The following is a 26494-nucleotide window of genomic DNA, read 5'->3' as shown; positions in this document are numbered from 1 at the left end:
GAGATTGTTCCAGGACTTGGCGGAGAGCCCCCATTTTATCCCCCATATTACACCTACCCCATATTCCCATCTCACTGTTACCTGCTACTTCTATCACCATGTCCTTTTCGCTCACCTGTTCTTCAGTTCCTCTTTCGGACTGTCAACCTGTATGTGAGCCACTTGTTCCTTGTGTGTGAATTTTGCTTTCTTACGATCACCATTGCTTCTTCTTCCCCTGCTCTCTCTCATTACTTTTTTCTATAACTTCTTCTGTCACCATTTCAGTTTCTTGCCTCCTCTATCACTGCCACTAATTTTCGCTATTGCTATGTGTAGGAAGCTGGCTCTGTATGTACTATGCCAAAGTAAGGTATAGTGTGCACAGAGTCCAGGGAGTCCCTAAAGGTATAACAGAGGCTACATTAGGTAAGTACTAACAGCTCTGTTAGGCTTATGCAGGGTGTGTGTTAAGCATTTATTGTATTCACTCACTCAAGGACTGATTACACACACTCATAGACAGAATCCAGAACAATTGGGTAAGTATAAAAATGTATACCTATATTTTATTTCTAGAACCAAGCAGGACTTGGTACAAGTAGGTAAAAGGTACTTTCCATCGTAAAACGTTAAACAGAAATGCAATTGGGAATGGATTTGCAATTGTTACAGGTTAGTATTGTTTCAAAAAGCAGTTTAAATTACATAGTAATTGCTCTTGGAATACTTCTTGATTACTTTCAAATTACTTCGACTACTCTGGGTGGTATGCCTAGATACCACACTGGGGATCACACAATACAAGGTAAGTAAGACTTTTTGCGGTTTAAGGTGTAGTACATTTTAGGAACAAAAACTCATAACATTGGTTCCTAAGAGAGAAAAATGGTTATCGGTTTTACAGTTGAGTACAGGACTTACGAGTGGGAGTTAGGACCAAGGTCTAAGTAGGCCCTCCAATTGCACCACCTGTGGCACTGGGGAGGCCAGGTGCAGAGTGCAGGGGTCCAATGTTAACCAATGGGTTTAAAGGGGCCTTCGGTCAGGGACTGCTCACAAGCAGGCCACTCGGCTGTGGGAACAAAGCTCCAAGGGTTAAGGTCAGCACTGCAGGGGCCAACAATCAGCACAGGAGACTCCATTTCTGTCACAATAACATAGGGTTTTTACATGGCTGTTATCTAGGACTACTGTAGTTTATTTGAGGACTTTGATGTCTCCTTACAATATATGTTAGCTACTGATATTTTCAGTTTTATATGATCTAAGTGATGCCTAATGGTGCACTTTGCATGTCATTAGTTACATTTCTGTAAGGAAGGAGATTTACACGGTCATCATGATAAGTTTATATATCTGCTACTATCATTGGAAGGGTGGGGAATGGGCCATTAGGTAGGCTTTCCATTTAGTGTGTATATGGGTCATTTCAACAAAATGTTTTTGGGCATTTAGATTTCTGGATTGTGAGGGATTACATTTGAGCAAATGTGACACTCTGCTTTCCATCACTGTGCACTTAGTCACACATACTCCGAAGGCTCCCTGATAGGCTAATACCAAGATTTCTTCTGGAGATAGTAGGGAATGCTGGGTGAGGGTTCAACAGCAACCATTTGTCCTTGTGACTGATTAAAATAGCCTTCTATGCTGAGACTTCTCAGGGCCTTAATGTTGAACAAAACCAGTGGGATAGATTATATCCTGTTGACTCTGTTAATAACTTGGGGTGGGTACATGCCATTGCGAAATGGGGGTGAGGAGGGAGGTTTGGACTGTAGGGATTGCTTTGTTTTGTTAAGTAATGGATATGGCAGGTGCATTTTTCTTCACTGGACTAGATTTTGTGTTGTAGAAAATCAAGGTTGGATCAGTTTCCTGTTTCGTGCAGTTTGTTGAACCTGAGAATGTACACAGGTCATGCACAGTATTTCAGGTTCTTGGCTATTTTCACATATTGTCACATAGGGGATCCCCCAGTTCTAGTGAATCTGTGGTGATCACATTATGGTGATGTCCGGGAATGTAATCGGACTTGACTTAATCTTAGTAAGGCATGGAATGTAGTATTTTATGCTAGATGAGATGGGTGACGAGGAGGGCAGGTAGGTATATGCAGCTAGAATAACAAACCTGGTAAGGCTGGTCTAGTTGACTCTTATGCTAGATAAGAAGGGTGAATATTCAAATGATGCAGAAGAAACATTTTATGCCTGAGGTCTGGATCTCACTAGAGGCTGGGACTCTCCTAGATTTTATTCTGCTTTTGCTTCAGTCTCTAGAGGCACTGTAGTCTTACTTCACAAAAAGCTAGGCTTCCATATTCTTATTAACGGGGTGGTGATTTCAATTCAATTCTAGACTGCTCTGTTAAAAGATCATGGGTGGTGGCCGGCCCACATTCTGGGCTACTTTTAAAATGTGCAAGGTTATGTTCTAATCAGTATTGGTGGATATATGGCTCCACTGTATTCCTTGGAACAGAAGTTGCACTTACTACTCAACCAGGCACACCTTGCGTTTCAGGATTTCGTTTATGGTTATGTGTCGTCCTATACCTAGTATTCATGAAGTTGTCCTATTCTCCCCAGAACACTGTCTCATCATTCTCCATTATAAGCGTAATTAGCTTTTCCCTTACTCTGCCCGCTCACTTCTGGAGATTGAAAAGGGAGGTATTGACAGATACAGAGTCTAAACCTCAATTAAGACAAAAGGTGAAATCTTTTATCGAGTATATTGAGGGATCTATTTGGAGAGCAGATACCGTGTGAGAGCCTTTTAATATGTAAGAATGTAGTGTGCATACATCTTGAAGGCGCCTTAAAGTCTATGCATACTCAAGGAGTGAATCTTTGGGAATGTAGGGTCCTTCAATCCACCCAAGGTAATCTGAGCACACTAGAGTGCACTGTGAGTAGATTGGAGGATATATGCACCTATTGGGGATAAATCTGTATTATACCAATTTAGAGACACCATGATGAACTTCATCAAGTTCAGCTAATTCAGAAACTAAAGATATGCATGGTAGGTTGCAGCAACTTGGTTCTAAGAGTGTGATCACCTAAGTCATTTTCTGGTGTGACCTGCATGGAAAGGGAGGGAGCAGTCTGCGATATTGAAAGTAATTACTAAAGGATGGAATGTTTTGTAGAGAACCTTGCCAAATCGTTGAAATATTTGGGTACTACAGGTCATGGGAAGTCTCTTCTTTCTTCCTCGTTTCTAATATTGAGCAGTTCGAGGTAACCTTTTGAAAGTAAGTTAAAACTGTTGTGACTTTCCTATGCTTCCAGGGTGCAACTGCACCGATGGGGCCAGGGAATATCTCAGTATTGTGCAAGGGGATGTGGGGAAGTGGGCTCCTTCTTTCACATTCTCTGGGAGTGTAGGTATATTCACCAAAACTGGAAGGAAGTGACGGAAATGACAGAAGTCACGGGGGAAGAGATCCTATTAGAAGCAAGATGGTTAACACTATGTGTAACGGGTGCGATAAAGTGGTCCAAATATGTCAAGATGTGGTTGAAAATAGCAGCAATAGTAGCAAAACTAAATATTGGCAAGGGGTGGGGGGCAGCTAGGGTGCCAGATCCTCAGGTTTGGGAGTATGATTTAGACTGGTGCTCTGGGGCAGAGAAGGTAACCTACATGGCAAGTGGTTGCCGACGAAAATGGGATAAAATGTAAGGGTTTAAGATTGATCAAGAAGACATTGACAATACCGGGAAGAGAAGAGGGGACCCCTCGGAGATGTCAAAGTAAAATTGGTGGAAGGGTTGTGAAATTGTAAAATATGTCATTGATGTGGTAAAAAGAGTGTTCATACTATTGTACTGTGTGAGTAGTGAAGATGTACTGAGCGAAAAAAACAAAAAAGACGTAAAAAAAAAAACTGCGGGGGGGGGGGGGGGGTCAAGATGGCGGCCGAGTAGGACGTGCCTGCTCGCCGCTCCGACCGCAGATCTGGGCCCAACCTGCATAGCTGCAACATACGGATCCCCAGACGTTGCCTCGGACTTTGATTGGGTCCGGGACCTGCCGAAGCACCGCTGGCCCAAGTCGTGCGTGAATCTGGTGCTTTTTCCGGAGATCGGCTTGATCCCGCTCATGTGCGTCCCGTGGCCTGCCTCGCAGCCGGACAGGGAGGAGTTTATGAGCAGAGGCATCCCGGGACAGAACTGCCTGGCGATTCACCGCCCTCCCTCGAGTGTTGGTGTTGGATGCAGGGGGGGATTGCAGAGATCTGTGCCCCGCTCTCAGGAGAAGGTTGGTGCACTTGTGTGCGGTGCCAGACATGGCGGCATGGGCCTGAGGCCGCTGGCGGAGCTACTGCTATGTCCTTCGCAGGTGAATTTTCCCCCCGCGGCGACGGCGAGCTGTGGGGCGCTTCCTGGGTATTGCACCCCTTCCCTCTGGCCCCTGCAGAGTGTTACGGCAGTGACTGGCGCCGTGCCCCACACCTACGCCCGCTCCCCTGACTGGTGTTCTGCACTGGTGGGTGTCCTGTTCTTTGCCACGCGGTGCTGACTGAGGCTCCTGTGCTCTGAAGAAGGAAGTGTGACTGGGCGGGCCGCTCGCAAGTGGGCCGTCGCATTCATCGTAGCAGCTGCTGCTGCTGTGGGGGCCTGAAGCACTGAGACATTATAGAGGCCTCACTTAGAGTCCCGCGGGGGGGGGGGGGCTGGAGCTGGCCTTTGGTGCGGCGGTGATGGTGACATTTGGCTGCGTCAACTGCCAGAGGGCCCTGCCAAGCTTCCTCGGGCACTGCGATGACAGTCCTTCGATCGATTGAGTGGACCTTGTGGCTAGAAGCAGGAGGGGTCTCCGGAGGGGGACTCACCAACACCTGGAGTGTGTGGCCCCAACAGACGCTGCATCGCTTCCTCACTGTCGGTGAGAGGGGATAGCTTTCTCAAGATGGCCACCATCAAGGCTCGCAAAGACAGGTCGGTCAAGGACCTGCTACTCAAGGGTGGGACTGGAGGTGACACAGAACGAATCTTCGACTGGTCGGGGCTCGGGTGACCCGGTGGGTCCGGTTACACGCGGGTTCCAGGAGTCCCTCTTTGCTACTTTCACTAGGGAATTCCACACCATGAAGAAAGACTTGACAGCGGAGATCTGAGAGATGCGAAGGGACATTGACTCCGTGGGGGAGAGGGTCGACAAGCTGGAGAACCAGACAACAGCCAGAGACGACGAAGTATCCCACCTCCAGCAAGAGGTCCTGCACCTTAGAGACCAACACTTAGATCTACAATCCCATGCAGAGGATCTCGAGAACCGTTCCTGTCGGAACAACATCAAGATTCGTGCGGTGCCGCAGGGGACAGGGCGCAAGACATCGAGTCTTTTGTCATGGATCTTTTTCTCCACATCTTAGGGGGCCCCCCAGAACTAAAGATCGAACTCGACTGACTTAGACGACCAGCGACTGCCCCCCCCCCCCCGACATTCTGACATGCGTGTATGACTTCAAACTTAACCCCTTCTGTGCCCATGACGAGCTGGACTCGTCATGGGCCGCGGTTGCGCTGTGCCCATGACGAGTCCAGCTCGTCATGAACCCCGCCCGCTAATGAAACGCCCGGCACAGGGCGTGGAAAGGGCGGGGCACTGAAGGGGTTAAGGAGCGTATCTTACGAGAGGCTCGTGCCAACCATCCCACTGAGTTCCGCTCCTGCAGGCCTCTTCTATTCCAAGACCTGGCGACCTCTACGCTGCAGAAAAGGCGGGAGTTCTGTCCAGTTACGACGTTACTCCTGGGGCCATCCGTTCAGACTCCTCTTTAAATGGGAGGGCAAGCTCTGCCAGATTTGCTCCCTTCAGGAGGCTACGTCGCTTCTCCGACTCCCTGGGGACGAATGCCATACGCCGGAGCGGGATGCTTCTGCGGGACGTCGTGCTGACCCCACACGATGGCAGCGAGTTGGGAACTCTCCGTTGGACCTACGTCTGGATTGGAGACCATCGCTAAAGAACGCACTGCTGTCCTACAATCTCTGTCTGAAGACTCGAACACAGCTGACTGAAACATATTGGTTAAGGCAATGTCATATATGCAACCTTTCTGGGATCCACTTTTAGGTATTGGAATGGGCCCTGTGCAGGGTGGCAGCTGTAGGGAGCTCCTGCTATTCATCTCACGCCTCACCGCAGGGCGCTTGCCCAGGACTTTTTTGGACTTTGCAAGTAAATGTTCTTTGTTGTGGGTTTTTTGTTGTGGGTTCTTCTCATAACTCCGCTGGGTGGTTGTTACTTCTTACTGATGACTTCCATCCATCTGCACAAGCTGGGGGGCTCTCATCAATAGCACACCCAGGGATTTTTCCTCATGCTTTCTAACATTCATGTCCTGTCCCTTAACGTCAAGGGCCTGAATAGCCCCACCAAACACGGGCTGTCTTGTCCTATCTTGAGCAGTTGGATGCCCATATCTGTCTTCTTCAAGAAACGCACCTGCTACCCACAGATACACACAGATTGAGGTCCAGGGCCTTCTCTTACCACATGTTCTCTTCTAATACTTCTAAGACAGCGGGGTGGCGATCCTAGTCTCCGCTACATTTCTGGGACAAATAGGTATCAAACAGGCCGAGATTAGGGATAGACTCCTGGCACACTCTTTTACTCTGGGCACCTGTGCATTCACGATCACAGCCGTGTATGTCCCAAACGGATGACTAGAGCGCTTTATCAGGGACATTTTACACAAGCTCACTAGTCTACAGGACAAAAATATACTTCTAGGGGGTGACTTTAAATTGGCCGTTGATGACGCAGTGGATCGGTCGGGCAGCGATGGGGGCAATCTGGGGCCCTCTTGGGGGATGGGAAACGGCTTCTAGCAGAAGCTGGACTCACAGACATATGGAGATTGCATATTCCGGGATCCAGGGAATGTACCTTTTACTCACACCCTCACAAGACGTACGCCAGAATTGACTATCTTCTCACCTCTGATACCCTGACGCAACTGACACGGGACGTAGAGATTCTTCCCTGCCCCCTATCTGACCACTCGGCTGTGCGGATATCCCTGTCCCTGCACCATCGACGCCCTACTCGCAGATTCTGGCGTTTACGCGAGGCCATGTTGCTGCGCCCCTCAGTAATAAGGCAAATTCAACAGTGCATGACTGATTACTTAGAGCTTGATGACTCCCCTACCATATCTGCGACGACCCTGTGGGAAGCCCTAAAAGCGGTAGTTGGGGGGGAGTTTCTGGACATAGCAGCCGCCGATAAAAAAGACGGGAGGGAGAAACAGGAGTGCTTAATGGGAGAGGTAGCCGAGCTGGAACGGATTCACCAGAGGAAGGGGAAGCCTAAAGTTTGGAAACTTCCTAAGGCAGCCAGGGCGCAGCTGGCGGGTTTGGATGTTGATCGGCTGAGTACGCAGCTCTCTGTCTGAAGCGCGCAGTTTATGTGGGGGGAGATAGGGACGGGCGTCTCCTTGCTAATCGGCTCCGTGCACAGTGACAATCGTCGAGAGTCACTGAGATCCGGGATCAACAGGGACGAGATTGGGCTACTGATCCTGAGATCGTGGACACATTCCGACAATTTTACGAGACCCTGTACGCGGCACAAGCCCTCCCCGGGGATGGGCCAACTCACTACCTCCAGGGAGTCGCTACAGCCAAACTATTACCGCACCAGATGGATTAGCTTGAGGCCCCCATCCGACTGGAGGTCATCTCTACAATCTCCCGTTTGAAGCTCAATAAATCACCAGGCCCGGACAGTTTTTTTATAAAAAGTTCTGCGCAGTGCTGGCCCCACTTCTAGTACGGGTTTTTAATTTGATCGGGTCTAACCCGGCCTCCTCCTTCCTGCCCTCCATGCTAGAGGCGCTGATAACAGTGATCCCACCATGCCACATCAGTTTGGAAGCAGCCATATTCGGTATTATTGCAGGAGTTGATCCAGATAGAATGTGGTATTAGAGACATTACTTTCCTCTACAAGGCATTAGTAGATGTCGGGAAAGATGGTCTGCATATAGTATGAGAGATTTTGATATGGCTGGAGGGTGGCATAGATACATGTATACGGTCATCCTCGCTTTAACCACAATCAGTGTAATGTGTTGAATAATGGTTATTCCCTATGTTCCAAATGTGTTTCCTAGATCTGCACGTTGGTCGGATTTTGTTCATGTGATGTGCAAATGTTCTGTTGTTTGAACTTTATGGACCAAAGTTATGAATATGCTGTTATAAATAAATACTAAGTGGAACCGATTTAATAACGCACACAATATGATTGCACCGTGCTAAGAAAAGAGCCATCTGGTTGGCAGATTTTTGGGAAAAACTCAGGGAGACAGACTCCAATGATGACGCATAGGATTTTAGTGTAAGCTTATGCAGAGTGGCTTTATTACATCTCTCAAGTGAAAGGTTGCTCTGAAGAAAAGTTTTGATACTAGACTGACCAAATGTAATTGTAGAAATGCTTTATGAACTGGGCTTAGTCTATGTCATAAATTGTATTCACCCTTTTGTTTCCAATTCAGCCCTACATTAAGACATCAGCCTCCTATCGGGATGTCAGTAATTGGCAGATAAGCTACGAGGACTTCAGTTATTGGGGACACATACTATACATAAGTAATGGTCTGTGGATATTTAAACCATGCAAGGGTGGGAAAATGCAGTGGAGATTTGTACAGGTGCCATTAGTACTGGCAAAAAGAAGAGTGGCCATAGTATGGATGGGCACTACGGGTCCCAACAAACTGAGATGGGCGAAAGATGTCAAAGAATGGGCAATTGCAGAGGAAGTTAGACTACGGGCGTGTAGGATTGATAAAAACGCTGAAGAGGATTTGACAACATGGAAGGTGGCAATAGTGAGTTTCGAGAATGCAGTGGGAGGTCTAATCCAGTGGATTCCAGATCGGAATAGAGAGGTGCTCCAAATATTAGATCATTCAGATATAGTGAAAAAGGTACGGAAAATAGACTCTGAAAAACAAGGGATCTCGAGGGGATGGGTGACTTCTCTGGCAACTGTGTGGGAAGGGGTGGGATGGCTACAAAGTGTGTTCTTTTTTCACCAATTGTGATAAAGTATGATATTATTGATGTACCTTTGAGAATGGTAAAATGGAAAAATAAACGGATTCTTTAAAAATAAATTATACATAAGTAATGGTCTGCAGATGTTGAATGGACCCAGGATAAGCACTACCATTAAGAAATGGAACTCTCCTTCAAGTACTATTGTGATTACTAATAAAGTTTTTAAAAAAATGTCTTGATGGGGCTATCTAGTGAAGAAAGTCATAATATGTCCCAAAATACCAAGCTGACGTCATCGGACCAAAGGAACATTTGCAGGACTGGTTAGCAGTACAGCCTTTTTTCTTTACTCTCAATGCCCCCCTTCAAGGGGTAGCCTCTGTCACCTCTGGTGAGGAGTTTCTTTAGGCAAAGTGTTGTGTGTGACTGTGCAAGTGAAAATCTATGACACATTCTATGTATTGGGTGATTTTGTTTGTGCAGACTCTATTGATGTCTGGTAATAATGTGCCATTCCAGAAACCAGTGAAGTTTTTGGATTATCTGGCGAACTCAAGTTGTGCATCACTTACTGAATTATATTGAGGCTTGGCATATCCTTTGCGGCTTTTTGCACTATTTGATAGGTGTATGGAGATGTGTGAACTCTGGAGCTTCTGTTGTTGCAGAAGTCCTTGCAATACCTACAATGGTATCCAGAGAGATGTTATGTGCATGCACTCTCTCAGGAGATTTTGTGTGCTGATTGGAGCTTCATGTAGGGAAGATGGAGCCCTTTTCACAGGTTCTTATTAGCTACCTAGTTTGTGGTGGTCTCCTCTATAAACATGTTTAAACAAATGTTGGTGAAGCTGGTATTTGTGGTGTTTGCCTATGTTCTTGAGCCTGTACCATTCTGAATAATGGTTGCACTGCTCTTTTCTCTTGGATTCGGCATTGTTCTTTTTTTTGCTTTATTTTGAATGTTTTCCTCATAAAACCTTTTTATTGTGCATGTTTCTGTATCCCTTCTCTCGTTATATTTGTGAATTGCTTTTTTGGTGTTTATTTTCTAGTGGATGAATTTTTTTTTTTTGTTCAATCCGATTTTTAGTTGCAAGTGTTGTGTGAAGTTGGTGCTCTTTTGTGGCTTTTTTGGTTACCTGATTTCAATTATTGTGTACATGGTGGCCATTGTCCGACAAATAGGTTTCCCTTTGTTGTACTTAGCCTTCTTTTTGGCTTGGGAAGGGCTTTTTAATGTGTACCCTCTGCCTAGTAGGATTGTCATGATATTCTTTTTCCATGTGATGAGAGGCTTTTAAAAAAAAATGTGCCACACCGCCAACTTCCTTTGGCCTCTCTTCTGCTCTATACTTGCAGGTAGATTTCTTTCCAATGAAATCTATTTCCCACTTATTTCCTCAGAAACTGTTTAGCTAAGATGTAGCTGATAGATGTACTGTATATCGCTATGCAGTTATTTGTTTCATTTACAGTCCTCTATATATTTTGTTGAATGATGCTAGAAATTAACGTTTATGTGTAAACTATAAGATAATGCACATGATTTGTGATCTAAATTAAAACATTTGTGTTAAATGCTCTTAACAGGTCAGATGTCTGCATGGAGAGATCCATCAAGAAAAAGTGGCGAAAGAAGGCCCAGAAGAGAAAGGAGTGTTCCTGGATTCCACAAAATGGTGTTGGGAAAAATCAGGTAGAATAGCACTAGTCCTTTTTCTAGATCTTCTTTTCTGTTTTAGTTGTTAGTGCTGCTTATGCATGCGACGTGGTGAACATTAAATGAAAGGATTGAATAAACACCCTGCAGTGAGTGCTTGCAGTGACTGCAGCCAGGATCCTTGGGTTGTACTGGTGTTTTTTAATTGGGGGGTACATGTCAGTGTGGTAAAAGTGACAGTAATGACATCAGTAGGATGAGCCTGGGTGGAATGTACATGCTGATGAATGTAGCCCTCCAGAATAGCTGCAGATTTCCAAGTTGGTGCTCCTGTTTTATGCAATTCGAGCTGAAAGTCCCACTCTTGGGGAACGGCCCCCACTCGGAACCGTAATACACCCACTTGGATAAGGTCTCTAGGTTGTACACTTTGGAACTAGTGCAACATTTTCAAGTGAAAACAATGTACCTATTAAAGAATCCAAAGTGGTTTCACATAATCTCTTGATCCCTCTATTCCATTACACCAAGTCAATTTATCTGACCTTTAGCCCTAAATGAAACCCATTGCTTGTGTTTTTAGACACACTCTCACTTTCTCTAAATAATCTCACTACGAAGATTTTAAGACAAGAAGGGTCATGAACCGGTCCACTGAGGTTTCATGCCTTAAATATTGTGTGTGGTAAATGGTGTAGTTCACTGCTGTGCTTTAAGAGTACCTTAGCCGTACCTGTAACTATGAATTTCAAGAAAGACAAGAAACCATGATCCATCTTCTCATGCAAAAACGTTGTATGGTGGCTGTGTGTTGTTAAGAATGTTCAATGGGGTGGGAGGACATTTAAAAAAATTAAAAAAGCAGTGTTGAACTCCATTAGAAACTAAAACCTCTGCAATATGACCAAAGTATAGAACTCATAGCTTTACATTACTACTGTTACTTACATTTTCTACTTAAGTGCCCTGAACAATCTTGTTGATATCCTGTGTATAAATACGAGATTTACCATTTCATGTTGTTCCCAGGCCGGCTCTAAAATTATTGGTTGAGCTAATTGCAGTAACCTCATATACAAATTTGAGGTATTAATGACTTTCAGAAGTAGTTCACATAAATCCATAGACATACAAGTGTTCATTTTATTGTTTTTGAGTTCCTTTTTTATGCTTATGTTTTTGCTAGTAATTTCAATCACATGCTATAGGACTGTTTATGAAATTTGTAAAGATACGGTAATCTTTTACCATTGTTGTATTTACATGCATTATTTAAGTGGTTAGGCCTGTAATAGAAAAATGTATCTGTTTGTGGCTCTCCCATGCATACAGCTGAGAGCAATTCTCAACCTACATTATTTTTTTCATGTGTCAGATAGTCTTCATGGGTACCATCATGGAGGCTAGCTAGGCTGCAGTGGGAGGAGTAAAATGTGGGACGTCACTAGACACTTTTGTTCCAAAGAGCATCCCGTCTGACTGAACTACATGTGGCCATCTAAGACCTCAGAAGGTGATTTTACATTACTCTGAGAAGCTCCGATAACTCCTCTGGTCTCCCGAAGGATTAAATATGGTTAGGTTTAACTGTAAACTGGGATTATCTCCACAACCCACTATTTAATGGAGTCACTGAGAACCCTTCCATCTTTTATTTGCTAAACATCAAGAAAACAACAGCATAAAGGTAAACCCACTCCTAAAATACCTGTCACTTAAACAAGTATGTTTGTAGTATAGAGCGCCTAGGCTTTGCATACTCTGACCCTTTTTGCTGTGCTGACATTTTTTTCAGCTGATTTTCTTTTCTAAATATCAGTAAATCTTCCGAGTCACCATTTCTATCTGAGGTTATGACATTTAGTAAATCAATACATTTGTTTCTAAATATTAATATGGCATTGTCTTAAAAGAGGAAATCCGATTTTGAATACAAATACCACCTAGTAAGTAAATACACCCATTTGTTCCCAAGTGAAATTCATTCCTTAATGTGCCAATCCATACCATGTGTTCAGGTGTGTCCCACCATGTGCCTCTTCCTGCCATATATCTAGGTATTGTCAAAATTCAAACAGTGCCATGAGCCTGTGTAAATAATAGCTTGTGTGGCTTGCTTGTCTCGAAATTCCAGGTAATGCATCAGATGCACAGGCACATTTGTCATATGCCTGTCAATGACTGTGTAGTGATTTCCCTTCTGGGACCACTTTGGTTCGTCCTTAGGTTAGCGTTTTACACAATTTAGACTGACTCTACGCTACATAGCCACATATAAGACAATCGTTTTGTCCCCATTGATCAAGTAAAATTGCATCAAGCGGTTGATTCTAAACAGTAGGCTACGAGGACTCCTTGGTGGTTCCCTAACACTTCTCTCTACCAGACAGGAATTTCCTCTACAGCATGTGAGCAACATTGCAGCTGTTTCTCCCCAGCTGGGGGGGTGGGGGCATGGATAAACCTCAGTTGATTCCTGATTCTGCTACAAACACCAGCCATATGACGGAAGTGAGTATTGCACTTGATACAGCGTATCTTCCAGATGAAGTCATTTATGATGATCCACCTTTTGAGGAATCTACCAGCTTTCTTTTCACCTGTGGCTCCTGTTTTTCAACAAACTGCTTCTGGTTATTTTGGAGTACTAGATGATTTTTCATCAGACTCTTCTGACACTACTAACATTTTAGACCCTACATGTGCTTGTGTTTTCCTTTCATGGCTGAAATGCACTTACCTGGTACCTCCTTGGATATATATTTGTATAATATTTTCCTTGGTTTGTCTATTTCTTTGAATTGGATTTGTGACTGTTTTCCTTTTGCTAATGGACAATACCTTCCAGAACGCTCTGTCACAGAACTGATGGATGAGGTGCTAACGCCTCACTCCTCCTCACACAAAGTGAGGAGAGACCTGTCCCTTGTGAACATTTCAGCTATCGCAGTAACTGATGGAATTGTTTGGGATAAGGTCCCCTATGATATTTTTGGTCCTAATGAAATACTGCATATTCTTCATATATTTAAGGTTGCAAGTGGTTATGTTATTATGCCTAGGGGTCACTTTGATGACTGGGATGTTGAAACCGTTAACTCCATACTCTTGGAGCTGGAATATTATTCCAGGCCTCGAAAAATCCTAAAATTTTATTAGACCGTCAGGTCTAGTGCCTTAAATAAAATATTCAACCTAAATATAATGCTCTTGACCCCTAAACTGGTTTCAAATTATGTGATCCTGGGCAAACATTTGAATTCACTGAGCCGCCATTTTCTTCTTTATGACATATGAGAGTACCTTCAAATTCAGCATGTCTGCTGTACAAAAACAAATTGTTTGATTTAATATACTAAACATTAGCTCCATATATAATGCATATCCAGACACATGTAGGATACACATGACCACTGACTTGCCTCTTATAGCAGCATTGTCATCAGGACGAGGGCAGGAATGTTTCACAAATCTTATTTAGAAACGTTTAATAAATACATACCTAAAGCATGAAGTGGTACCACACTCATTTGCAGTCAGTAAAATTTCTATTGAAATGTCTACAAACCTTTCCACTGGCATGCGATTTTACTGATAAAAATATATAGGACACAAACAATGTTTAGAAATCAGGTTTCTACAAATATTTGCCCATCACCAAGTAAAGTATTCTAAATTGATTTGCTCCTATTTAAATCTTTGCTTGCATCACACTTCTGAATTACAAAGAGAAATGTGCTTTCGTAATAAGATACATTTTGAAATCTTTGTACCGCTCATTTACAAGCAGTTTATATGTTGTGGGTTAGAAAAAACTGACCGTACAACCTTTTGTTTCACAATGATTGTCAGACAGATCACTTGACAAAAACCTGTAACTGTAATAAGAGAAAGAAAAGTAAACCCCATTTTCCGTGATAACCAGCAATTAGTAAAATGACAGACTGATATTTGACCTCTGTCCTTCAACAGACAGCAAATGTGTCGAGATAAAAACACGATTTAAAGGCGTTTGAATTGCTCATTCACTTCTGAATGTACAGAACACCTGTTCTTTGCCAATTTAAGTTCACTCGCCAGAATGGATGAGTAGGTCCTATAAATAACTTGACCTGATAAAATCATTCTCGCCGTAGCAAGTGGCCGAGTAGATTTTTCGAGGCCTGATAATACTGTTTTTGAAAGTGAAGATTTGTACCTTAATTCTGCTATCAATGGTGAAATGTTCTGTTATCGTTACACACATCGTTATTTACATAGCGCTAGTGTTCAACGCACACTTTTTAATTATACACAATAGAAACATTGTCCAACTCCCCCCCCCCCGCCCCCCCCTCCCCCCATAAAGGAGTTAAAAAAAAAATAGGGATACATTCACAAATGTTTCTGGCAATAATTCCTTAGACCAGAAACCGTTTTATTTTAAACTTGTCCCCACACCATATATGCTAATGCAAACAAAGGCTGTGAGTACTGGAAGGACAACATTGACGCGAGATCAATTTGGGGTACCATTCATTGGCTGGTTCAGGGAACAGACACCTTATTGAGTGTGCTTGATTCTGCCACAAATGATTTTTCTAAATGACAGTTCAACAGACTACATGCCTGGGACTTGCTAGAGCTCAGCTCGTCATGAGCACAGCTCCACTGTGAGTCATGACGAGCTGAGGTCGTCACGAGCACAGCGGCGCCGCGGCCCCCCACCTCGCACCGCAGGGGAATTACCCACGCAAGGAAGGGGTTAAATCCACTCTTTCAGGTCTTAACGTGTGGTTATTGTGGCCAGTAGACAAAGGTTTGTTATGCTCGTGTTTTGAATTCCACATTAAGTGTTTAAGGCAAGCAGACTGGACCCTTGTTATTTCCAGTCTAAATACTTGGAAATAGTTGCCACCTATTTGGTAGGGAAATGGTGCTATCAATGGTTGGAACATTCCACAATGTCTGCAGTAAAACAACATCTCTCCCTCCTGTTGGATGACATGGATCTATCTGGTTTCTTGTTGGGTCCCTAGTCTCTGGGTTCCAAAAGAATAATTTACGCCTCTTCTAGTGAAATTTGGAAATTGTCACAGATGAAAGCATCTGCACGTTTAAGGCAAATTGTTGATTGAGATAATTTGGATACAGTACTTTCTGTTATTGATAATAGAATTAATTTGTTGTCTTCTCACATTTACAGTTTTAATACCATTGTGTCGTCTGTAATTGATTCTATGCAAAATTACATGTCTTTATTATAGCATGGGCAAGATCTGCTTTGATCAATGAAGTAATTTAGTTGGACACTTCAGGTACTAAAATCAGGCCGAGTCCATTCCGTTATTTGAACTCTAGTCAACTGTTCTTGCCTTTTAACCTGACACGTAAGAGCGACTCATGGCAAAACAAATGCCACTTACATAGTGTTACACATCGCTAAGTTTAGCCCTTAACAGTAGCTGAAACACCTTGAGTAGTGTGGTTAATACATTGCGTAATATCCCTGCCAGTTTCAACATTCCAGTTTATATCTTGCATGAAACATTTCCCGGTAGGCAGATATGAACCCCTGGGAGGGAGCATTATTCATGAGTTGTGTAAGGTTGGACAGAGAGGTGTTCCTTACTGGAAATAAATGTATTTCTTCTGTCGTTCACTCACTTGTTTGTAAACAAATTATTTCGGTAGTGAATTTGGCTTGTTATTTAAAGAGACTACCAGCCCCTTTAATTCTCCCCCTCATTATCTTGCTTTCTAATGTACGATATTTAATGTTAAACAACCAAAATTGTTGTGGGATGGGAGCAGGTGTCACGTCGGTCCTTTCTGTTTCTCAGATAGTGACTTGCTGTCATAACGTGCTTTCTCCCCCAACACACAAGGTATCTGATCTTAGTTTGTGGCCTTCCGTTCCAACCTTGAAAGCTGAGTTTGACAAGCTAAGCTAAATCAGACTCAAAGCCTTATTGTTTCAAAAAGATGTGCCACCTACATCTGCCCGACAAACCTTTGAACTGCAGGTTGCAAGGACGTCTAGCGAAATACAGTCACTTATAAGCACTAACCTCCCACAGCATTTTGGTAAGCTTGTGCATCACTTTTTTAATGCTTTCAATACCGCTGGTATAACTCACTTTTACAAAGCAATTGGAACTGGCTTAGTCAGTACCTTCCAGAAACTGAGTGTTACCGGCTTTTATCCATTTTCTATTTTCCAGTGTTTTCATTGGTATACCCTTAGTGTTATTCTTCATTGCCGGCATTTTTGATCTATTTTTGCTGCTCCGCAAATGATGTTCCATATCGAAGCCCATTGGTAATGGAATTATTACCAGTCCAGCTGTGCGTGAACGCATGATACAATTCTTTGGAGTTCCTCTGCTCCAGGAACTGGATACTGACTGGTTATTGTCTTTCAGACCCATCTGGTTTACCTGCGTGCAACCCGTGTTTCATTTCCTGTGGTTTCCCTTTGAGTGTGCACTCAATATTTGTCTTGCAATGCAATTGACTGTTCCTATTGACATGGACCTGTTAATTAGTCCCATAAGGACCCGTTTTGGGAGTTGTCCTATGAACTTACAGTTGCTTCAAGAGGCATAGTATAAGTTGCTCCCTTCCCAGAATATGTATGCTTCGGCAACAAGACTTTCGAAATTTGGCTCTAATAACACGAATGCAGGACAGAAGAATACTTCCTCAGCATCAGCTGAAAATGAGGATCATATCTGTTCTTTGTAACGGGGCTATTCCTGAATCAAACATCATCATTGTGAAGGACCTCTTGGGTGCCTTCAGTGCCTGCTAATTTGGCCCCCTTTCTAGACGTAACATGGGTGCACAGCTGCATCTTTGAACACAATAGTTTTATCATATAAATTGTATCTCGTCCCCTTTGGGGGCAGAGAGGAGCATTTCGGTGGGGAGGACTGTTCTGGAACGAAAGCAGTACCTGACATGCAACTCTGCGTAAATTGAGCTTACTCACGATGCAGACCACCTAACTACATACTTCCGGTATGGGGGCCTGAGTTAAATCCCAGAGATCACATATAAATCCCTTTGCTCATACAATGAGGGTAGATTAGTCAGTGTAAGACTGTGGCGCAGCCACTCAGCTGAAGTTCAGGTTGTCTGCAGGAGCTATGAACTATCCCATCTCCTCCTAGAACACCTCTCGGCAATACTGAACTCGCTACAGGAGTCCTGGCAGGTGTCTCAAAAGGGAAGGGGAATCTGACGAGAAAAAGAGAGAACACTGCAACTCCACACAGCCTGGCCCAGCGATCTGCCTGCAGAGTAGGGTCTCCTTTTGGAGGACTTGTGTTTCTCTATAAAATAAGAAATGCAACAGACGAGTACAGAGGCACTTCTGGGCCACCGAGGCGCACTCAACACAGAACCTTCATTATAAGCGAGTTATGTTAGTCACCTGGTTCCCAAGAGGAGCTGAGCTACTCTCTTAGCCTGTGTCTGTAGATTGCAGGAGAACACAATCTAAATAATAGTTCCTCAAAAAACAAAGCTGCCAAAAGGAGTCACTGGCTATGATTGTGTCCTCTAGAGCCAGGTAAACGAATAGCTCCTAGACACATCGTTTTGTTTGCACAAAACACCCATAACCAAATATTCACATCTAGGAACAGGCCCAAACGGCTTTATTAGCCAGTGTCCATACAATATTGTGATTAGAGGGTTAACAGGATAATTCCATGCGCAAAGCGCGGTATCAAGTTCACAATATTCGTCTTAATATCAAAGTTCTGTGCAAATTGAGTAGAAATAAAACTCTCAGAAGATGGAAATGAGCTGAAACATAAAATGACCCAAGCGCTAAGCGTAATACAAATATGAAATAATTTTTCAACATAAAATGACTCTGAGAGCTAAGCATAATACAAATATGAAATGATTTCAAACGTATAATGACCACAAGCGCGAAACAAATATTTATATGCCATAGCCTTGAATCAAAAGTCAGTTGTACCATATACCAGATGGCCAATTCACATGGCAAATCTGCAAGGACGAGCCGTCCGATACCAACAGAAGATGTCAGTAGCACAGCCTTTTACTTCACACGCAGCCTTAAAGCGGGCTGCACATAGCTGTCCGATGCTTGCTGAAGTCCTGGACTGGCATGTGCTTCTGCCCAATGGTGAAGAAGGTAATCCTGAAGCGGTGACAGAAACAGTCTCCAGCTGAAGCAGGAGCCAGGAGATTAAACCAAGCATTGACAGGTGCAAGGCTTGGGCTTTTATAGCCAGTTCAATGGCAATTAACCACACATGGCTAGCCTGTAAGCATGCCAGGTGCCTTTGCCACGCCCATAAGCATGGCAGGTGCCCATGTCCAATAATATGACACTGTTGCTAGCACCCAAAGACAAAAAGCATTGGCAAAACAAGCACTGGCACCAACAAATACAGTAAAAAGAAACAAACATTGACAGTGGCAAGAAAAGGGAAGAAAAAAACAACTTAGTGGACAGAAACATGAGCAAGCAGGGACCTCTGAGGGTGGTGACACACCAGACAGGACGTGGAGCTCCTGACCGTTCCCCCCCCCCCCCCCCCCCCCCCCCACACCAAAGGAACTCATAGGGGGTAGGGCTATGTGGGATGGTGAAAGAGACGCACTAGACGAGGAGAATAGACTGCAGAGGTGGGTTCCCAAGAGTTGTCATCTGGACCATAGCCATTCGAGGCCTGCAAATAGTGCAACACACCCTGGATGCGTTTGGAATCCAGAACTTTCGCCACCTCAAATTCCAACTGTCCATTCACTTGAATTGGGGGGGGGGGGGGGAGGAGCTGAGCAAGTGGTAGAGGAATCGGGACGAAGCAGGGATACATGAAATACAAGGTGCACCTTGTAGTCCTCGGGTAAGTCAAGTTCCATGGCCTTAAGGGTTCACTACCTTACGGATTGTAAAGGGACCAAGAAAGCGGGGGAGTCGTTTTTTCGATCCTGCCAAATGTAAATTCTGGGAAGATAGCCAAACATGAGCCCCACTATGATAGTCAGGAGCAGGTATTCTATGTTTATCTGCTTGTTTCATGCCTCCTGATACTGAGCTATATGTCATTGTACGTGTTGTTGGATATCATACAATTTAGTGTGGTGGTCCTGCACCAACTGGACTTTTTCTGCTTTGGTAGGTTCAAGATTAGGGAACATTCTAGGATGATGACCAGTCAAACCATAAAATGGGGAAACCCCAGTAGCAGTGTGCTTACTGTTATTATAGACTAATTCAACCAGTGGCAAGACTTTATCCCACTTGGAGGAACATGTGGAGACAGACACCGTAGGATTTGTTCTAAGGATTGGTTTGTGCACTTCGTTTGACCATCCATCTGCGGATGATACACAGAGGACAAACTGACATCTATCCCCAGAGAGGAACATAAACCTCGCCAGAAGCGCAAGATGAATTGGGGCCCATAGTCCGATATGATAGAAGAAGGTAACCTATGGAGAAGCACTATGTGTTGTATAAACAAAGTCACTAGCGCACTAGCTGTGGGAAGGGTTTGCATGGGAATAAAATGTGTCATAATGTACCACTACCCAAATGACTGTGTGCCCATTGGAAGAGGGCAAGTCCATGATGAAATCCATACTTATGGTTACCATGGTGTAAAAGACCTGCTGGAGGTGTGTGTGGTGTTTTTGCTTGAATACAAATAGGACCGTCTTGAATGTATGTCTTAACATCCTGTATTAATGTAGGCCACCAAAACCAGCGTTGACATAGGTCAATTGTCTTCCCTTCCCCTAAGTGCCCTGCAAGAGCAGAGTCATGTCTCCAGTGTAACACTGTTTCCTGCAGTTGTTGGGTGGGAACAAAGAGTTGGTCACCATGATACAAGAAGCACACCCGAGGGATATGAGTGATATCTTTTCATGAGCAAGATCTCATAAAATTCTTGAGACAAACAGACTGCTATAATTCTCTCAGCTGGAATGATCGGTTGCGTCTTGTATGGATCAGAATCGGGTTAGGAGAAATTGAAACCTGAAAGCGTGTCTGCTTTTTGTAGTGCATTGCCTGGTCTATAGTAATAAAATCGAATTTGTTAAAGAAGAGCAACCAGCGGAGCTGTCGTGGAGTCAAGACTTTAATGTTTTAGAAGAATTGAAGGTTACGGTGATCAGTGTGAATGGTTATGGTATGTCTTGCTCCCAAGAGATGATGATGCCATTCTTGGAAGGCGAGCTTTATGGCAAGCAGCTCCCTTTCTGCCACCGTATAATTCTGCTCGGCTGGTAGCACTTTTTCGAAAAATAGGCAACAAGGTGAAAACATCCGGTTTCAGTGTCTCGATGCGACAGGACACCATCCGCAGCAATTTGTGACGCATCAGCCTGCACAAAAAAAAGGTTGAGATGGATCTGGATGTCGAAGCAAAGGGGCTTCCGTGAAGACCTTTTTAGAGGCTTCATTAGCTTGTGAATCCCAGCAAAAGGGAACCCCTTTTTTCAGTAAGCGGATGATGGGTGACACCACTAAAGAAAACTGGGGTATGAAGCGCCGGTAGAAATTTGCAAACCCTAAAATTTGCTGTATCTCTTTCACAGATTTTGGGCCCTTCCATTGTAAAATGGCTTGCACCTTGGAGGTGTCCATGGCAATCCCATCTGGGGAAATGAAGTACCCCAAAAATTCAATGGTTGTGGCATGAAAAAAGCATTTCTCGACCTTGGCGAAGATGTGGTGATCTCTGAGTTTTTGAAGGACACCCGTACATGCTCTGTGTTTTTTTGGAGATGACGAATAGATCAAAATATCGTCAATGTAAACTATGACAAAGACATCAAGGAATTCCTGCAGCACTTCATTAATAAAATAAATTGGAAGGATGCATGGTCATTGCACAGACCAAAGGGCATCACAGTATATTAAAAAAGTCCAAATTTGGTCCGGAACGCCGTCTTCCACTCGTCTCCCTCCATAAGACGAATTAGGTGATAGGCTCCCCTCAAATCAATTTTCGTGTAGATAGTGGAGTTACGGACTTGGTCAAAAAGAACTGGTATCAGTGGCAAGGGATATCGTTTTTTACGGTTGCTTTATTAATTGTGCGGTAATCTATACAGTTGTGCAGTTCGCTATTCTTCGGGACGAAAAAGAGAGATGATGACACAGGGGAGGTAGAATGTCTAATGAAACTCTCAGCCAAAAGGTCATCTGTATACTCCCAGAGATGCAAGATTTCTGGTTCTGATGAAGCATAAACTCTGCTGGACGGTAATGCGGCTGATCGAATTAAGACAATATGGCAGTCGTGTGTTCGATGGGGTGGTAAGCTTGTGGCCTCTTGTTCGCTGCAAACATCTGAAAAGTCACAGTATTGTGCAGGCAAGTCGACTGGTGTCTCAGCCATGGGTTGGGTGGAAGTGTAATGTAACTGGATCACTAGCTGGGGTTTCTCCTGATAATACGCTTGCCAATAATGTTTGTAATCCAGTGTAACGGTTCTTGCAACCCAATCTGTTTTGGGGTTATGTACTTGTAACCGCGGGATACCCAAAAATGGCTCCAAAATACTGCAGTGTCTGTTAGATCGAACTGAATCTGTTCAGTTTGATTGTTGGCACAAATCATGGTTAAAGGACCTGTCTCATACATGATTAATCCAGAGGATAATTAAGAGCCATCCACAGCTTGGCCTGGTTCCGGGGTGTTTTTCTGGATCATGGTAATTCCGAGGATCTTGGCCAGACTTAAATCAAAAATGTTACCCGTTGTTCCTAAGTCAAGCAGTATGGGAAGGACCTTACGTGCTTGCGGAGACAAAACCAAGGTCACAATCAAGATAAGATGACTGGGTGAGGGCGTTTTAGTATTAGATAGGAGATCACGTTCATGGGAGCGCTCGATAAAGTGGACTTAATCTTTGCCAAGCCGGGTTGTTTTCTCTTCCGAATGCTTTTTACCAGGTTCTACTCCTACTGTTCATGCTACTCCCTTTTTGGGGGAAACTAGGTTTTTTTACCACAATCCTGGACGAAATGTCCGGCCTTCCCACAATATAGGCAAAGATTAAGTATTCCGTCTTCTAACGTTCTCCTCTTTGGCTAAAGGTCCCCGGACACTCCCCATTTGCATGGGTTCTGTGGTGTCCTGGGAGGGACTGGTTGTTTCTTTCTTCTCGGTTTTCAGGACTAGCACTCTAGTATCCCCCAATGACTTTTCACCTTTCAGTTCCCCTAGACGGTTGTCTAACCTAACTACTAAAACAGTGAAAGCTGAAAATTCAGTTGGTGGTTCTACGATCTGGGCTATGATGTCCTTTGTGTTGTCCCGTAGACCACAATAGAAAAGTGAGGCTCTTTTCTCCTCAGGCCATTCTGTTTCGGCAATGAACCGATTAAAAGAAGTAATGTATATCTACAAATCTTTACTCCCCTGGCACAGATTTTCAGTGTGTTTTCGCTAACCTGCAAAAATATGTGGTTTGCAAAGAGTTTGTGCATGCCAACTTTAAATCTTTCAAAATCATCAAGTAAGGGATCATTCCGCTCAACAAGGGTAATGGACCATGCAGCTGCATTACCCCCCAAGTTAAGAAAAAATGAAGGCTACATTAGCTGCATCACTTGGAAAGGCGTTGAGGCGACACAAGTATTGTAAATGAATTTCGCCTTATCACCAAAGAAGCGCTCAGGTGGGGCTAATGGGACTGGAGTTGGGGTTGTCACATTCAGATGTAAGGGTTGAGGAACCATGTTTGCCGTAGGGGCTGGTTGAACAGGTGGAGAGTGCAACGGAAACTCAAACCTAGGTGGTTGCATAAAGGTCTTGGGTTGCTTTACCTTACTTTCATCCCATGGGTTGTCTTGAGGCTTATATCGCTGTAACTCCTGTCGCAAATCCTGATTCTCTAGTCTCAGATTTGAGACCTCCTATTGTAAAGTAGTTAGGGCTTTCGTAATATCTGCTAAGGTGTGAGCGTCTGTGTGTAGTGCCTGTGCTAAATCGCCAAAGGACCCCCTCCTAGAATCTATCGCTCAGGCAGGCCTGTATTTTGTGGCTTGGCTTAATGTAAGACTGTGTGTGCAGCCACTCACCTGAAGTTCAGGATTTGCAGGAGCTATGAACTGTCCCCTCTCCTCCTAGAACACCTCTCGGCACTAATGAACTCGCTACAGGAGTCCCGGCAGGTGTCCCAAAAGGGAAGGGGAATGGGACGAGAAAAAAGAGAGAACACTGCTACTCCACACAGCCTGGTCCAGCCCCGAACCCTCAAGGGCATCTGCTTGCAGAGCAGGGTCGCCTTTTTGAGGACTTGCGTTTCTCTATAAAATAAGAAATGCAACAGATGAGTACAGAGGCACTTTTGGGCCACCCAGGCGCACTCAACACAGAACATTCATTATAATCGAGTTATGTTGGACACCTGGTTCTCAAGAGGAGCTGAGCTACTCTCTTACCCTTTGTCCGTAGGTTGCAGGAGATCACAATCCAAACAATAGTTCTCATAAAACAAATGTGACAGAAAAGAGTCACTGGATTTGATTATGTGTCATCTACAGCCAGGTAAATGAATGGCACCTAGACATGTTGTTACGTTTGCACAAAACACCCATGAACAAATATTCACATCTAGGTACAGGGCTACATAATCCAGTGTCCATACAATATGATTATCAGAGGATTAACAGGATGCTTCCATACGCAAAGCGTGGTATCAAGTTCACAATATTCGTATCCAAGTTCTATGTAAATTGAGTAGAAACAAAACTCTCAGAAGTTGGAATGAGTTGAAACATAAAATGACCCTGAGCGCTAAGCATAATACAAATCTGAAATTAGTTTAAACATAAAATGACTCCCAAGCATTATGCGTAATACAAATATGAAATGATTTAAAACATAAAATGACCCCAAGCGCAAAACAAATATGTAAATGCCATAATCTTGAATCAAAAGTTACTTGTGCCATATACCAGATGGCCAATTCACATGGCAAATATGCAAGGACGAGCCTTCCCATGCCAACAGCAAATGTCAAAGTCACACAACCTTTCACTTCACACGCAGCCTTTCACTTCACGCGCAGCCTTAAAGCGAGCTGCACATAGCTATCCGATGCTTGGCAGGTGCACTTGTCCAATAATGTGACACTGTTGCTAGCTCCCAAAAACGAGCATTGGCAAAACAAGCACTGGCACCAACAAATACAGTAAAAAGAAACATTGGCAGTGGCAAGAAAAGGAAAAACCAAACAACTTAGTGAACAGAAACGTGAGCAAGCAGGGACCCTGAGGGTGCCGACATACCAGACCGGACGGGGAGCTCCTGACAGCCAGATTGACAATTTGCCATAGTTTGAATGTTTGTCCTATATACCCTGTTAGTAATGCTAATTACTTTGTTTAGTTGCATTTGCCTAATGATCGCAGCACATTTGCTACATAATAGATTGATACTTTCAATAAACGTTTTGTAAACTTTCTTCATGACTTCCGTGTGTTTTCCACGGGTATGCAGGAGTGGGTGAACAGCGAGAGGGGTAGAATCTATTTCCACAGTTCCCTAGGGGACCAGAGCGTCATTTTCGAGGTTGGCGAAATCACCTGCTTCTCTGGGTAGGTTAGGAGTTCAGGTGAGGCGTTGTGCGCTAGCTAAGAATGGGCGACAGGTTATAGAGAGTTTCAGTCCATACACTCCGCCATCCTAATTCACAGTCCTACTTTACAAGCAGGATATGTGCAACAACTGTATCTTGCTATCTACTTAAACTGAAAATCATACTTTAAAAATCCACTGGATGTAATATGCTTCCATCCTTCTGAGCTTAATAAAATTCATGCTGTTGAGTAGGAGCTTTATCTCCCAACCATGTAATCTTTTCATTACTGTTTTGACAGGTTAATGGTCTTTTCACTCTGGATGAAAGTGTAGTCTGATGAACAGAGTGTACAGAGATTACTATGAAGCTTAACATACACTGTCTTGATTCTACCAGGCTAATCTACGTACTTTTCATCGGGATGAATGGGGTCCTCTCTCTCAAGTAGTTAGAATGTTTGTGCTACCAGGACAGTATGTTCATGTGCGGCCTAATGGTCAGTTAGCAGACTTTCCTTGGATTTAGCAGTTATTATAGGGAGGCACCAAAGATGTAGAAAAATGTGGGGTTAGTCCAGTGCTACGGAAAATAATTTCTGTTTAGCAAACAAAGCTCGGAGTATGCATGTCTGACTGCTAAAATAACTCACTGACTTGAGTGCTGCTCAAGATCACTCTGTGGTCTGGAAATCCCCATTCTTCTACTTCCATTCTGCTATAAACCTCTTTAGAAAGCATTGTTGACTATCATGTGCGGGCATTATTGAAGGCAAATCAGTCTGCTTTAGCAGATTTGTGGGAGGGAGGGGTTCCTAGAACCTTTTTTGCTCATTGTTTCAATAAGTTATAGAAACCAGTAGGATTGCAATGCATGAAATGGTTGTTCTAGCCAAATTAATTATTTCTATTGTAAAATTTGACCGTGGTACACCACCACAAATCCTGATCTAGATTCAGAAGAGATTTTTTTTGTATCACATTCACTGTGCATGATGCCTGCTGCGATATTTAAATTTGTTAAATCCATTGGAACTGTCTCTGGATTTGGTATGTGGTCCACATAATCAGTTCAAAAGTTAGCCTTTTCCCAAATTATGGGTTCCATATCATCACCAAAAGTCTGCTAGAAGTAGTAGTTCATCTGCACCTTTCTAAGGACGCACGTCTTTCCATATTCACGCAGGTGACTGATCCAGGTGCAACTGGAGTTTGTTTTATTCAGACACAAATTGAGTCTCTGTATTCTCC

At 43.8% G+C, this 26494-nt stretch overlaps 1 protein-coding gene across 4 annotated transcripts in view; it reads left to right on the top strand.

The window, feature by feature from the left end:
* Positions 1–26494, top strand: part of TMEM266 (transmembrane protein 266) — a 628375-nt gene that overhangs the window by 37979 nt on the left and 563902 nt on the right. For all 4 annotated transcript variants that reach the window (XM_085643695.1, XM_085643694.1, XM_085643696.1 and 1 more), the window contains one exon: positions 10611–10716. The gene's annotated coding sequence lies outside the window, so the exon portion shown is untranslated. The remainder of the gene's footprint in view (positions 1–10610; positions 10717–26494) is intronic.

Source organism: Triturus cristatus, chromosome 3_1 (assembly GCF_964204655.1).
Source record: "Triturus cristatus chromosome 3_1, aTriCri1.1, whole genome shotgun sequence".
Lineage (NCBI taxonomy): Eukaryota > Metazoa > Chordata > Amphibia > Caudata > Salamandridae > Triturus > Triturus cristatus.
This window is presented reverse-complemented; position numbering and strand designations above follow the sequence as displayed.